This window comes from Coenobita brevimanus, chromosome 64 (genome assembly GCF_032717465.1).
Source record: "Coenobita brevimanus isolate Jiangsu-jjx chromosome 64, ASM3271746v2, whole genome shotgun sequence".
Classification (NCBI taxonomy): domain Eukaryota; kingdom Metazoa; phylum Arthropoda; class Malacostraca; order Decapoda; family Coenobitidae; genus Coenobita; species Coenobita brevimanus.
In genome coordinates, this window is record NC_137017.1 from 25,688,857 (window position 1) to 25,703,468 (window position 14,612).

Sequence of the window (14,612 nt, forward strand, 5' to 3'; positions counted from 1 at the left end):
ATGATATTTCTGGAGTTTTTTATGTCCTTAGAGAGAGAGAGAGAGAGAGAGAGAGAGAGATTTACACCTACACTATGATGTTTAAGACTTCACTGATGCTACGGACAGGCGATTTTATTCAGCAGAAAATGGTGATGGTGTTGGTGGTAGCTGTGATGATGATGGTGGTGGTGGTAGCTTTTGTGGTGTTGGCGGGGGTGGTTTCTGTCATGGTGATGGTGGTAACTGTGGAGGTGATGGTGGTGGTGGTAGTTGTGGTGGTGATGGTGGTGGTGGTAGCTGTGGTGGTGATGGTGGTGGCTGTGATGTTAGTGATGGTCGTGGTGGTGGTTATGGTAATGGTGGTGGCAGGTGTTCAAATACGGCTTTCCTACTTGCTCCAGAGTGAAGCATGGTTGACACGAATCTAATTTGGCTATGTGCTGAGCAGCCTGATAGGTTAGCAAGGCTCTTGTAGGAGCCCAGGTGTTGCTACTGTCGTCAATAACCTTATCATGGCCTCATCTGAACCAAATCACCTGACATTAGCTGGAATAAAAAGTTAATTTTGTCTGCACATGAGAAAATTAAATATATTTCTTAGTCTCTAGCTTTATTTTTGTCAATTTATTCTAATCTATTGATTTTTTGGAAGAGTATTATTTACCTTCAGTTTATTTACTTATTCTTTTCCTTTTCTATGCCTTTTCTTTCTTTTTCCAGTTTTCATCGGTCCTCCGCTCAACCACATCCCTGCACTCTCCTCCGCTCACTGATTCCTCTTGACTTCTTTTCTCATCTCTCTCTCCCTCTCTCTCTCTCTCTCTCTCTCTCTCTCTCTCTCTCTCTCTCTCTCTCTCTCTCTCTCTCTCTCTCTCTCTCTCTCTCTCTCTCTCTCTCAGTTCTTTTCTATTATATGTCTTTACCGTCTTTCTTAATTTTTTTCTAGTAATATTCTCATTGTCTGTCTGTCTGTTTATCTGTGCCTGTCTTTCTGTGTCTGTCTCTGTCTGTTTGTCGGTGTCTATCCTCCTTTGTCAGCCTGCCAGTGTCATTTTGTCTATCTCTGTCTGCCTGTGTCTGTCTGTCTGTCTGTCTGTCTGTCTTTTCCGTCACTACTCACACAAACCTTTTTCCTCTCCCTTCCCCTTCCAGCTCTTTGCCCTCTCCTCCATTTTCACTTCCCTCCCCAAAATCCCAGAGTCTTGCAGTTTCAACGTTCAAAATCTTTAATGTTTGTCAGTTTCTTCAATTTCTGCTACTCTCTCTCTCTCTCTCTCTCTCTCTCTCTCTCTCTCTCTCTCTCTCTCTCTCTCTCTCTCTCTCTCTCTCTCATTTACATCACTACATAAAATTGTAAGTAAAAAGTCTTCTATTTTGGGTCGATTGTTGCTGGTAAAGTTGCATATATTAGCCCGCACAGAGCTCAGAGAGAGAGAGAGAGAGAGAGAGAGAGAGAGAGAAAGAGAGAGAGAAAGGGGGGGCTGTTAGCAAATGGAAATGGAAAGAATATATGACGCTAGTAAACCTAAAAGCAAAATGGATGTTGACAGCTGTGTGTGTGTGTGTGTGTGTGTGTGTGTGTGTGTGTGTGTGTGTGTGTGTGTGTGTGTGTGTGTGTGTGCATTACACAGTTGTATAAAGTTACACACTACAATGACGTTATAACACTCTATGAGACCTGACCGTAAAATTGCATAGAAATGATCACCAAATATATGAAGTTAAAAAAAAAAAATAAAAGGATTTAAAGAAAAGAAACCGGATATATATACATCTATATATACCTCTATATATATATATATATCTATATATACCTCTATATATATATATATATATATATATATATATATACATATATATATATACATATATATATATATATATATATATATATATATATATAGAGAGAGAGAGAGAGAGAGAGAGAGAGAGAGAGAGAGAGAGAGAGAGAGAGAGAGAGAGAGAGAGAGAGAGAGAGAGAGAGAGAGAGAGAGAGAGAGAGAGAGAGAGGAAGGAGAAGGAGGATGAAGGAAGGCGAGAAAGAGAGAAGGAAGCAGCGTGGAGGAAATTTATGAAGAATACGTAATGAAAATATACGACGTGGGCGGACAGGCTGGATAGAGAGAGAGAGAGAGAGAGAGAGAGAGAGAGTCGTGACAGATAAAGTTAGAATACCAAGAAAATACCAACACAAAAATTACACTCCATCCATCCACCATCCAATTCTTTTTTGCCCCACCAGAAGCATAGGAGCCCGTGATTAGACTCCTCAATCCCGGTATTAAAGGCAAGGTTGACCAGCCTCTCTCCCCATGGGTGGCATTATACAAGCAATATAGCATAACTACACCGCTGATGGAAGCGATATTTTTTAATGTAAGGAAAAAGGAACCAAAAGCCTGAAGCCCTCAAGACTGTTCCCTCCAAGAAAATTACTGAAAATTAAATGAATAACAGAAAGCTATATTCAAGGTCCATCCTGTTGTAGAGACTTAATTTAGTATATCACCAGCGTCATTTGGTTATATGGTTACCACCCGGCGTTGTAAATGATTTTCTGTGTTACAAGAAATAATTTAGCCTCGCACTCAGTGTAGAGTCACGTAAAGGTTGTCCTGCATCGAGTGAGTGAAAAACCAAATGAGAAGTGTGACGTAAGTGGCAACTAAAAAAGATGGAATTAAATAAACAAGTACAAATTGACTATACTTGTTTTACTCTAACTTGACCCAGATTTTTGTTCTATTGCAGCATATTTGACATAGATTATTAGCAGAAAAAGACAATGCTGTGGCTCTATATTTTTTTCATAGCACTTATTCGGGACTGGGATCATATGCTAGTGTTAATCTCTTGGAATAGCTTAGCATTCAAGATAGAGAGGGGATTTTAGGCCAGGTTAGAGTAAAAAGGGCATAGTTAAGGGAGCTTCAGTGTCCATCGGTAAATTGGAGGACGATTTTGTGTGGTGTGGTGTGGTGTGGTGTGGTGTGGTGTGGTTTGTGGTGTGTTGTGGTATGGTGTGGCTTGGCTAAAGGCTGTGGGATTGAAGTACCTCACGTCCGAAAATCATTAATAAGAGATCGATAAACCGAGCCGTTTTTCGAGATGGATCTGAAAAAGATGCATGAATTTACTCTCTCATCATGGGAATAACTCCTACTGTTTTATTCCGGCTAACGCTGAACGATTTTATTCCTGAGTAAAGCCAGTATTCTCGTTGGTTGAAGTTCCCTAACACCTCTTCCTTTGAGATATATTTTTGAATTTGAGTGGTCATCCTTTTGTAGGTTACTTATGAAGACTTTGGCGATATCGGAAGGATTTATATAACACAGAAGAGGTCAGTAAGGTGTAACAAGCAGAAAAAATTGCTTAGGAAACGGTGTCAGGGAGTTTCCTTACCCAACAAGAATTCAGGCCTAGACCCTAAAGGTGTACATATTCTCATTCTCACCATTAACTCTTTCATTCATTCATTGCCAGACGCTATGTATCCCAGACAGGGTGGCCAAGGGCTTAGAGTTAATTGTTTTACAGGGAGGGGCACTAATCCTCCACCAACCCCACATGACACGTAGGGATGCCAACAGCATCTGGTGTTCCCAGGCGGTCACCCATCCAAGTACTAACCAGACCCAACGTTGCTTAACTTCGCTAATCGGACGGGAAGCGGTGTACTCAACGTGGTATAGCCGTTCATGATAGGGGAAACTCTCGTATAGTATTTTAGGTAATGGTTGACTATCTAAATAAGCTGAAAGTGAGTCATAGAAGCCTGAGAGTTCTATATACTGTGTGGATGGTTTGCCTGTGAGAAGGAGCCGAGAGTTTTGAAGGCTTGAGGATGTGAGTGAATGTGTGGCCCGATTCAGTGTCACTCAGCTGATAGTTCTCATGTTTTTTACTTTCATGTTCCTGTTATTGGATGCTACTCAGCTGGGTTAGGGTTATGATGATGATGATGATGATGATGATGGTGATGATGACAGGGATAATGAAGGTGGTGGTGGTGGGGATGGTGGTGGTGGTGATAATCACATACAGGAGAGATGTGAAGTTTACTGAACAGTGGAGGATATTAAGAACACACACACACACACACACACACACACACACACACACACACACACACACACATTAACTCTTTTTTGTCATAATTTCTACCCACTGAGGACAAGTTTTAACAACGTGAGGAAAATTATGTTGCAGGGAAAACGGACTGAAAAGGCCGAATTATTAAAGCAAAAATATTAAAACTTGAGTCATTTAAACTTTTCTCCCACCTTCATTAACGCTTTCTGTACGATGCCCTTTTTATGTATATTATTCTCTCGTTTTTAATAGACGATTTTATTCAGCACTAGAAAAACCTTGAATTGGATGGGTTAGCTTCATCTTGTGTTTACCCCTACAGAGAATAAATCTTTTAATACTCTGTCCTTGCTTCCTTTAGACGATTTTATAAATATCTTAGGGCACACTCATTAAATTTATGTGGTTAGTAAAAGCCTCATTAGCCTCTGTAAATTATGACACAGTTATATTTTCTTCCTTTGCTAATGGAGAAAATGCTGAGTAAAATAATCTAAACAGTAAAAATGTAACTTAAATGTTTGTGTGTGTGTGTGTGTGTGTGTGTGTGTGTGTGTGTGTGTGTGTGTCGTACGTTCATGATGTCACTGTAAGACACAAAAAAACAAAACAAAAAAAAACAGGACCATTACCCTCAGTGAAATTCGAATCTTTGCTTTCAAGGCAGATGACAGTCACCTCATAATGGTGCCTTTTATATCCTTCAGTCCTGTGCCATCCAGTTGTCCTTGTTCTTGTTAGGTCTGGATTTTCTTCTTCTCCTTCTCCTTCTCTTTCTTCATCTTCATCTTCATCTTCATCTCCTCCATCTTCTCCTTTTCCTTCATCTTCACCTTCATCATCATCTTCTTCTTCCTCTTTTCTTTTTTTTTTCTTCTTCTTCTATTAAGCTTTGGAGCAACTTTCCGAATTCGTAAGTTAAGTATAGCATTCATCAATTCTCTCACTACTAAGGGGCTCTGCTAATCACCTGAAAAAAACGGAATTAAAAAAAATCATCAGGGTGAAGGGAAGACACAGCCAGCTGTGAAAATAATGACGCAGAAAATGAGAAAGCACAGGATATGATGAATTAATGCTGGAGATACAAGAAAATCAAAATAGATAGATAGATAGATAGATAGATAGGTGGAAGAACAGATGGACAGATAGGTAGACAGACAGACAGGTAGAGAAACAGACTGTCTGATAGACAGACAGACAAATAAACTAAAAATAAATGAGAGTGACACGTAAAATTAGAAAATTAAACTTTTCATCAAGTCCAGAATTGCCACATAAATATCGCGTGGAAGCCATGGGCTAGACTACCTCGTTTCGACACGTAAGCTGAAGGTGACCGGTCGCTCGTGGCTGAGTGGCATATTTTTAGCAATAAGTCCCAGCCATTTCTCGGATTTAAACCTTTATGTGCCACTTCCTGTTAGAGCGCCTAAGCTCATAAGACCACCAGGCGTCTATCTGCTTATATAGTTACTACCTAACGTACGAAATGGTTTCCTAGATAGCAAGAACCATGTGGCTTGTCACTCAGTATAAAGTGTCATAAAGATGGTGGCTTTCTCAGTCTTGAATTTGGCTCTCTGTTATCTTTTTTTTCTTGGAGGGATCAGTCTTGCAGGCTTCTGGCCTTTGGTTCCTTCTTGCTCGCAGTAAGAAAACACTTGAATAAATGAAATGCTAATCAGATACATAATGCCGCAGCCACTGTCAATTGCACGCGCACACACACACACACACACACACACACACACACACACACACACACACACACACACACACACACACACACACACACACACACACACACACAAAATGAAGAAAGTATTTGTTAAAAAATTAAGGGAAAAAATTGGTTGACATTCGGATAAGGAGACTTTTTTCTTTTGATTTTGAAATATTTGGCTGAAAAATATGTCGGGTCATTTAAAAAAAAAAATCCTTCATCAACAAATTTCCCAGGATTTCACGCTATAATTATCCAGATCATTTTTGCGAGGGTACAGGAGGAGGAGGAGGAGGAGGAGGAGGAGCAGGAGCAGGAGGAGGAGGAGGAATATAAAAATAAAAAGAAAGAAAAAGAGAATAAAACAAAGAAAATAAAAAGGAGAAAGAAACAAAAAGAAAGAAAAAACGAAAGAAAGAAAAAAGAAAAGGAAAAAGAAAATGAGACAAAATGATAAGACGAAGAAGAAGAAGAAGAAAAAAAAGAAAAAGGAAAGAAGAAAAAAAATTAAGTTTAACCAAGTCACAGTCTTCCCTTAAAACACGACACTCAACAATCGAAGTTACATCCAGGTCCCCAACTGTACTGCTGGGTGAAACGGTACAGTGGGGAAACAATAAACTTTATACAGTATAATAGTCTGACCTGCCCCAAGATCGAACTCCGGTTCCACTAGTTACAAATTGGATGTGCTAACCAATACACGGGTTTATTTTTATTTTTATTTTTTTAGCAGGGGTACAAAACGAGTAATATAGGTATGAATTAACGGCTGTGGAAAATGATATCACTCAACGTTTTGCTCGAACTATAATGACACTCCTATGTATTGTCCTGAAATGCCTCTTGCGATTCCAAGGTCACATAGCTTGATTTCAAAAATTATTGCTCACTGTCTCGTTATATATCGTTATGTAGTGGATCAGTATTTATGTTCACAGCTATATATGTGGCGTCAATAGTCCCTTTACAGTATTGGGCATCTAATTATAATGAAGAGAAAGTCTTCAGCATCTGATTATTGTTAATTCGTTAAGCTTTAATAATAAACTAGATAAGCCCTTCAGTTGGCTGCCTTTGTGTGTGTGTGTATGTGTGTGTGTGTGTGTGTGTGTGTGTGAATTTGTTTAGTTTTGATAAATTCGTTTAATCCTTCAACTGGTAGTCTCTCTCTCTCTCTCTCTCTCTCTCTCTCTCTCTCTCTCTCTCTCTCTCTCTCTCTCACACACACACACACACACACACACACACACATTGATCATTCTTCCACCTTTAGTCAGTCAACCCCTTCAGTCCAACGACGTGCAGTATTTCACACTTTGTCCTTGCAATCACCACACGATAATATTCAGCTGGGAAACGACCTCACTTAGTAGAGACAGTGATGAAGGTTAATATCTAGTACCTGGGGATAACAAGATAAGGCCGTCCATACCATATTCATGCTGGCGCGGGAGGGAGTTCTGCATCAATGTAACCCATAGCAGAAATTCTTACCCGTACTCACGCGCGCCAGTAAGAATCTTGTGTGGACGTTGTCTAAGGTGAGAGCACGACATTGAAGGGGTTAAATATATTTTTGAGGAGGCTTTTCGACGTGGAAGGGTTGGGTGCAGCCTTCATTAATGCCTTCAGTTCAAGAGGCCGTCATCAAACAGAATACGTGCGTTTGATGTTGACTGAAAAAATAAAAAATTACAGTTCGTCATGGGAGTGGTGTTTAGCTCTTTGCTTAGAGAATAATGAAGGTCATTTTTCTATACTTTTTTTTTTTTCCATAAGCTAAAATTTAGGTTAAGATTCTTTTACTGCATGTTTTAAATTGTAACCGTACTTCCAATAAAGTTGCCCTTTGTTTATCCACCATTCAGTTGAAACACTAACCATGCTTGTATTTAACAGTAGTAGTAGTAGTAGTAGTAGCAGCAGCAGTAGTAGTAGTAGTAGTAGTAGCAGCAGCAGCAGTAGTAGCAGTAGTAGTAGTAGTAGTAATAGTAACCAAAGTAAATCGGACAACAACAACAACAACAACAGGAAGAAGAACGAAAAGACAAAGAACAGCAACAACAATAACACGCCACAGATACATACGTCCCCCCTGCCCCCATCAAAATGATCAACACGAGAGCATCACTGTCGCAACGCCGATCGGAAATAGATCAAATCATTTACGGAAAGCACTATCATTTCATCAGTAATACTAATAATCAAACGGAACTCGTGCATATTTCGCCAGCGCTGGACTGCCAAATGTCTGAAAAAAAAGTAATTAGATTATCTCGATTATTCAGGATCGCCGTATAATTTTTCCGGAGCGATAATTCCAGCATCCCGGATCAGAAATTATTATGATCTGGTTTAATCTGAGAGCGGGCAGGATACAGCTTTGGCCTAGATTGCAGACATATTTTAAAAGCCTTTATTTAATATTCATCTACTTTTTTGCGTCAAACTCTTCAGTCTGAGTTATTTCTCCTGCTTCTACGGCACCATTTTATTTAACTTATAAGCGCATCCTAGCAGTGAAGGGGTTCGTCAAGGTTATCCCTAACTCCTCAACTTCCAACAGTGTCTTCCAAACAGAATAAAACCGTGTAGGCTACGATTATAAGTAAAAATTGCATTAGGCTAAAGGGGTAAACATTTTCTACACATATTTCTTTTGTGAGAATGATGGTTAAACGCAGTACAAATTTACGGTGACGCTTCCTGTTGCCACATTTCATATTGCCACACCTCACGTTAACACATCTGACACAACCACTCTTCACACAGGCTACACATTGCCACAGTTAACAGTGCCTCACTCAGGAAGCATTTCGTCACTGCCACATGACACACTACTGCACCTAACATTCTCATACTACAAACTTACACAGTTTATACTATCACACTTCACACTGCAACACCAGACACAGACACAACACACAGCTGTACCTCAGTCAGCCAAAAGGCAAATTAGGCTACGAAATTTCATACTGTCATATCATTCGCTGCCCTAACACACACTATCACACCACACACACTAGACACTGCCACCCCAGACACAGCCATACAACACACTGCCACACCACACACACCACACACTGCCACACCACACACTGCCACACCACACACTTCCACATCACACTGCCACACCACACACAAACACAACACACACTGCCACATCACACACACCATGCACTGCCACACCACACACTGCCACACCATACACTGCCACGCCACGCACATCCTTCTGCATAAATTCTTCTCTAACACAGCACACATCCCTCTGTTAAATATGCCTGTTCTTTACCGCATTAAACATTCTGGAACCTACACGAAACACTGTGATACGTTAACTGTTCTATTATGCAAGGAAATATTGCTGTTGGTATTTTGTAGTGCTTGAAATTACATAAAACGCCACGATACAGGATATTACATAACCGGAGGTATACGATTCTCTCTCTCTTTTTTTTTTTTTTTTTTTTCTCTCACTTCACTCACAACTCTTTCGTTTTCTCTCACTCACTCAATCACTCATTCACTGGCCGCACTCATTCATTGACCATACTCATTCACTCACCACACCCACCCACTCACTCAACTCATTCACTCAACATTTCTCTCTCTCTCTCTCTCTCTCTCTCTCTCTCTCTCTCTCTCTCTCTCTCTCTCTCTCTCTCTCTCTCTCTCTCTCTCTCTCTCTCTCGTGTGAGTGTGCAGACGAGGATATTGGATTTGCATATATTATCCTTTCTTTGCGAAAAATACACTCTCATATGCTAGGATGAAGAGTGAATAAAAAAATATAACTTGCCCTCACTCTGTCTTCTCTGTCTGTCCTTCTGTTGTCCCTCCCCCCCCCTTCCTCCTTCCTCTTTTCCTGTCTCTGTTTTCCTGTCTCTCTGTCACTCTGCTGTCTCTCTTTACCTCCATCTCTTTCTTTATCTGTCTGTCTCTGTCCGTCTAACTGTCTGCCTGTGACACACACACACACACGCACACACACACACAGGTGCATGAAAAGACTTAATTTTATTACACACAGTAATCCCATGCTCTCTAACACGAGTACAAGAGAAATATTTGTTTTGACGCGTGTTAAAGAGATATATTTTTAAGGCCTCTATATTTGAGAAAGCCTTTCAAAGCCTGATATCATTAATAGGGCCATTAATGTGTAGCTGCTGTTTGATTGCATAGTGTGTAATTCCAGTATTCCAGACTAATGAAAAAATTAAATTCAGTAATATCACTGCCCAACATGTTAAGGCAATTTTGTTGGGGAATTTCGCATTAACATTCTCTATTTGTTGAAGTGTATGTCTGTCTGTCTGTCTCTTGTCTGACGCTGAATCCCATGAGTGGTGGCCTTGACAGAGAGATATTCTAACATTTCTGTTCTTGCTCAGTAACTTCTGTCTTCCCACGACACGCCAGACTCCCACGTATGCTCTCCTTTTACCTCTCCACGGTATGTTGGCCATTCTTGTCTTCTTCCTCCCAACCACTCCACTCACACACACTTACATAATCACACTATATTCACTTTCGCACACTCATACACTCTCAGCAGTTCTCGCACTCTGTATTCACTCTCCCATACCCACGCACTCTTACACAAGCTCAAAGGGAGCTTCTACCTCAATATTCACTCTAACACACTCTCATAGTTAGTCCCTTACTCTATATTCTTCAATATCACACTCTCATAGCCAGGCTCTAATTCAGTATTCAACTCCATGCGCTATGGCAACGTTTCTCACGCTACATACATTTTCACACACTTTCATTCTATAATCAGTCACCCCAAACCCACAGTCATTATCATACTCTACTTTTGCCGCACCCACAGGGGCGGCCAAATGTAATGATTGTTCCTGTGTCACTCCCTTACTCACTCACTTGTTCACTGAATTACTGTACTTTCTTGAATAATGGGGTCCAGGCCTTGTAGAAGAAGTATTAGGAAAACGAAATTTTGCACAACGGGAGATCTCCCCCGGGCCAGGATTCAGGCAAAGTGGGACCCCCGATTGTCGCCCTCCACGGGAGGGAAAGCCACTTGATGTCCCGCAAAAAATCGTTAGGCACAGTTTGCATAGTGTAGGGCTTTGGTCGCGTCAAGTTATATGCATGGCGCGACCCTTAAGGCTGCCCTCGGGGTGGAGAGACCTCAGATGATGTCGGCTATAGTCGTTTTGCACAGATTTTTTTTTTTTTTTTAAAGCAAAGAACATATAACTTTGCATACTGATAGATGCTCACCCAGGACACATTTTGGGAAGGGTGGAATCACCTGCCCTCGGAGGCCTGACCAAGGCCTCTATGTTACTTCAAGATTAATAAATTCAAAATAGGAAAAACCTCTCTTTGTAACAAACTACGATGTAACTACAGTACTACTACATTTATGTAACAATTACATACTACAGTACAATGTAACTACAGTGCTATTACAATTACGTTACTACATTTCTGCAACAATTCTATGTTACTAGAATTAACATACTTTTTACAATATTATGTATTTAACATAATTATCTGACGAGTTTATTATAATGTTGTGGGTACGACAGGTTGGCTTGAACGAGCAATATAGAGATATTAAAATAATTATAGGCATTTATATGTGACATTTGTTAAGATGTAACACTAGTACAATATGTAATGGGCAGGTAGTTATATCTAAGTTCTTCAGGAAGAGATAAAGTACACTTCCCCTAGCCCAGACAACCATGAATCTCGTATATGCCAAACACCTCTGATCAGGTGCCGAAAATGTGGCCGACACACACACACGCACGTAAGTACTCACACATAAGCCCACATGTTGGTTCGCCGGAAGTTTCAGCTGCAATATTTAGTAGGGAAATCAGAGGTAGGAGTCAGAAGGAAATAGAAAGAGGCAGAGCAGAGAAGGAGGTTGGGAGCTTAGAGAGAGTAAAGTAGGGGACAACAGCAAGCACAAACTGCCACTAACAATACACGGGTCACGTCACGCTTGTCCACCTTTTCATTCAAATAACTGTGTCTCAGTAAACTCAGTCAACCCCAGTCTGCCTATACATCACCTCCACTTACGTTACAAGAGAGGAAGGTGTGACAGAAGGGTTACACCGAGATCTACAACGCCTCACCATTACTATTTCTCCTGGTGCCACTCCCATCGACGATACAACCAAATAACCTTCTCTAAATAACAACACCTCGGCTACGTCTATCGACATCTTAGTGTATCCCGCCGACACTAAACAGAATCTCACGTCAATGAAGTAATAACAGCAACTGTAATCCCAGGTTCATCTGAATGTGAATTCAGTGGATTGCAGGCTAGAGCTGCTCCTCTCCTACAGTCCACTCTCCTCCTTCTGAGAGACAAGGAAGTAATTAAGGGACGCTCATATAACCAGGAAGTTGACCTACTTAGTAATACTGGCGCCATTACATGAAGGCAGCCCGCCACAGGACCAAAAATCCCAGATCGCTTAGAAGAACGAAATGAAGTGAATGGGTTAAAGAAGGTAATTGTATATTTAACCATCCAGTTGGAAAAGTCTCTACAGGCTGCGTCAAATCGTTTGGAGATTACCGATACATAGCATTAAAGATATTTTTGTACTGAGGGGTTTACTGAAGGCTCTGTTTAACCCATCAGGTATAAAGACTTCCCCTAAATTAATTAAAATCGCCAGGAGAAAACAAACATAAAGGAAGCCTGATGTCACTGAGTTAAAGGGTCAATGAAGGATGTACAGTTGGCCACACATGAACCTGGGAGAGTGTCTCTGTGGAGGTCTAGCTGTAATTTTCGACGTTTGTGCATCACATTTACGTGTCATTTGAACTAATATTTGACATCTCTCTTCATTCCTGTCATTGCCACCAATAAACACGTCACAATGTCAAGGTCGTCAAGAATACCAAATGCTAGATCACTACTTCACACTGATGCTGGCCCAGGTTCGTATGTTGTCAGCTGTTCCCCTCCAGTTGAAAATCTATCTTCTCACCTGAATAAAACCGTCTGAATAGAAAAATAATTAAACAGAGAAAACGTCATGATAGAGAAAGGATTAAGGTACTCGGGGAAACCAGGGAATGAAAAAGAATAATGATGCAGAATGATAAATGACGTTGACCGCAATTGCAGATCAACATAGAGAGAGAGAGAGAGAGAGAGAGAGAGAGAGAGAGAGAGAGAGAGAGAGAGAGAGAGAGAGAGAGAGAGAGAGAGAGAAATGTTGCAAGAAAGAGAAAGTGGGGAGTGTGTGAGAAACTTTTGTGAAGCTAGAGAATATGACAGGAATATATGAGGGTCTGCGAGTAATGGAGAGAGAGAGAGAGAGAGAGAGAGAGAGAGAGAGAGAGAGAGAGAGAGAGTGGGCTATCACACTTTGACCGCGTCCACATACCGATATTGTTTTACCATCAAATCTTCACTCATAAATAAACCATTGTCTTTATCGATATGCGGACCAGATCATGACTACGTGGGAAATGTGTTTGTGTGCGTGGGTGTAGGTGGGGTTGTGTGTACGTAGGTATAGGTGGGATGTGTGTACGTGAGTGTAGGTGGGGGTGTGCGTACGTATGCTTAGATGGAAGATGTGTATACGTAGATGCTGGTGAGAGATGTGTGTATTTGGGTGACGCGTGTACATGCGTTATGGTATGACAAATGTGTACAAGGAAGATGTTTGTACGCGAATGTAAAATGATAAGCGTCTACATGAGATGTGTGGGTGGGTGGGTGGGTGTAGATGGGTGGTGTGTATACATAAATGAAGGTTAGGATATGTATACGTAGATATTGGTGGAATGTGTGTACTTGGGAGCAGGTGGGTAGAATGTATACATGAGTGATGATGAGAGAAAGAAATTTTGCATTATATTCCAGTTATGCCAGAGGAATTTATTGAGCTCAGAGACATCTATATATATATATATATATATATATATATATATATATATATATATATATATATATATATATATAAGAAATTGATATATATTTTGGTTGCGGATATACAACTTAGTCCTTCACTCCAGCTAATACCACATGAAAATATTTTGGCCCACAGAGAAGCCATTACTGATAGGGGGTAAACTAGCTTTTACTAAATACAAGCACTTATATCTTTGGTCAGTAAAAAGTTAGCATCTCAGAGTAGAAACTGGAGGCTGCCCTGTCATCCACTATACTACTGACGCTGTGTTTGTATGTATAGACGTAACAAAACTTAGAACCATGACGATCGTTTTTACTGAAACTTTACGTATGCGCATAATAAGGACACAACAGCTGACATCTGAGTTTGGTTCAGACCGATATACTTGGTGGAGGGTGTTTTGGCCATTTTTGTGCTCCAGTAAAGGGTTAGATCAAACACTCTTCTGGTACGGTAAGAGATAGGGAGCAGTGAGCTAAGGTGTGTTGTACCAGGCGCTGCATTTATAACGGATCCTAACCTTTGTAAAAAATGAAGATGCATACATAAAGGTTAACGACTGTTGCTTTGCTACCGCCATATTCACTCAAATTTAACTGTGAAGTATTTGCTACATGAATGACGACATAGGAAGTAAAAATAGGCATCCCATAGATACCTTAAGCGTATGACAGTTCATAGATACGGCAAGAAGGAATTTAGTCTGAACTTCTACTCTTAGGACATTTCAAGATATGAGATCCTACCCCCCCCCTAGTCCCCGATGGAGGTCATGAGGGGTTGACTTACCGCTTCACCATACCCGTTTTACACTAGCTTGGCCTAAAACTGCCATCTTTCCATTTTGATTGCAGAACTGAAATAATAGATTA

At 40.6% G+C, this 14,612-nt stretch overlaps 1 non-coding gene across 1 annotated transcript; it reads right to left on the bottom strand.

Annotated features, from left to right (window-relative positions):
* Positions 1 to 3,566: 3,566 nt before the first annotated feature.
* On the bottom strand, positions 3,567 to 3,685 carry LOC145404783 (5S ribosomal RNA). The gene has a single exon (XR_013898239.1). It is a non-coding gene; the product is annotated as a 5S ribosomal RNA (ribosomal RNA).
* Between the last annotated feature and the right edge of the window lie 10,927 nt (positions 3,686 to 14,612).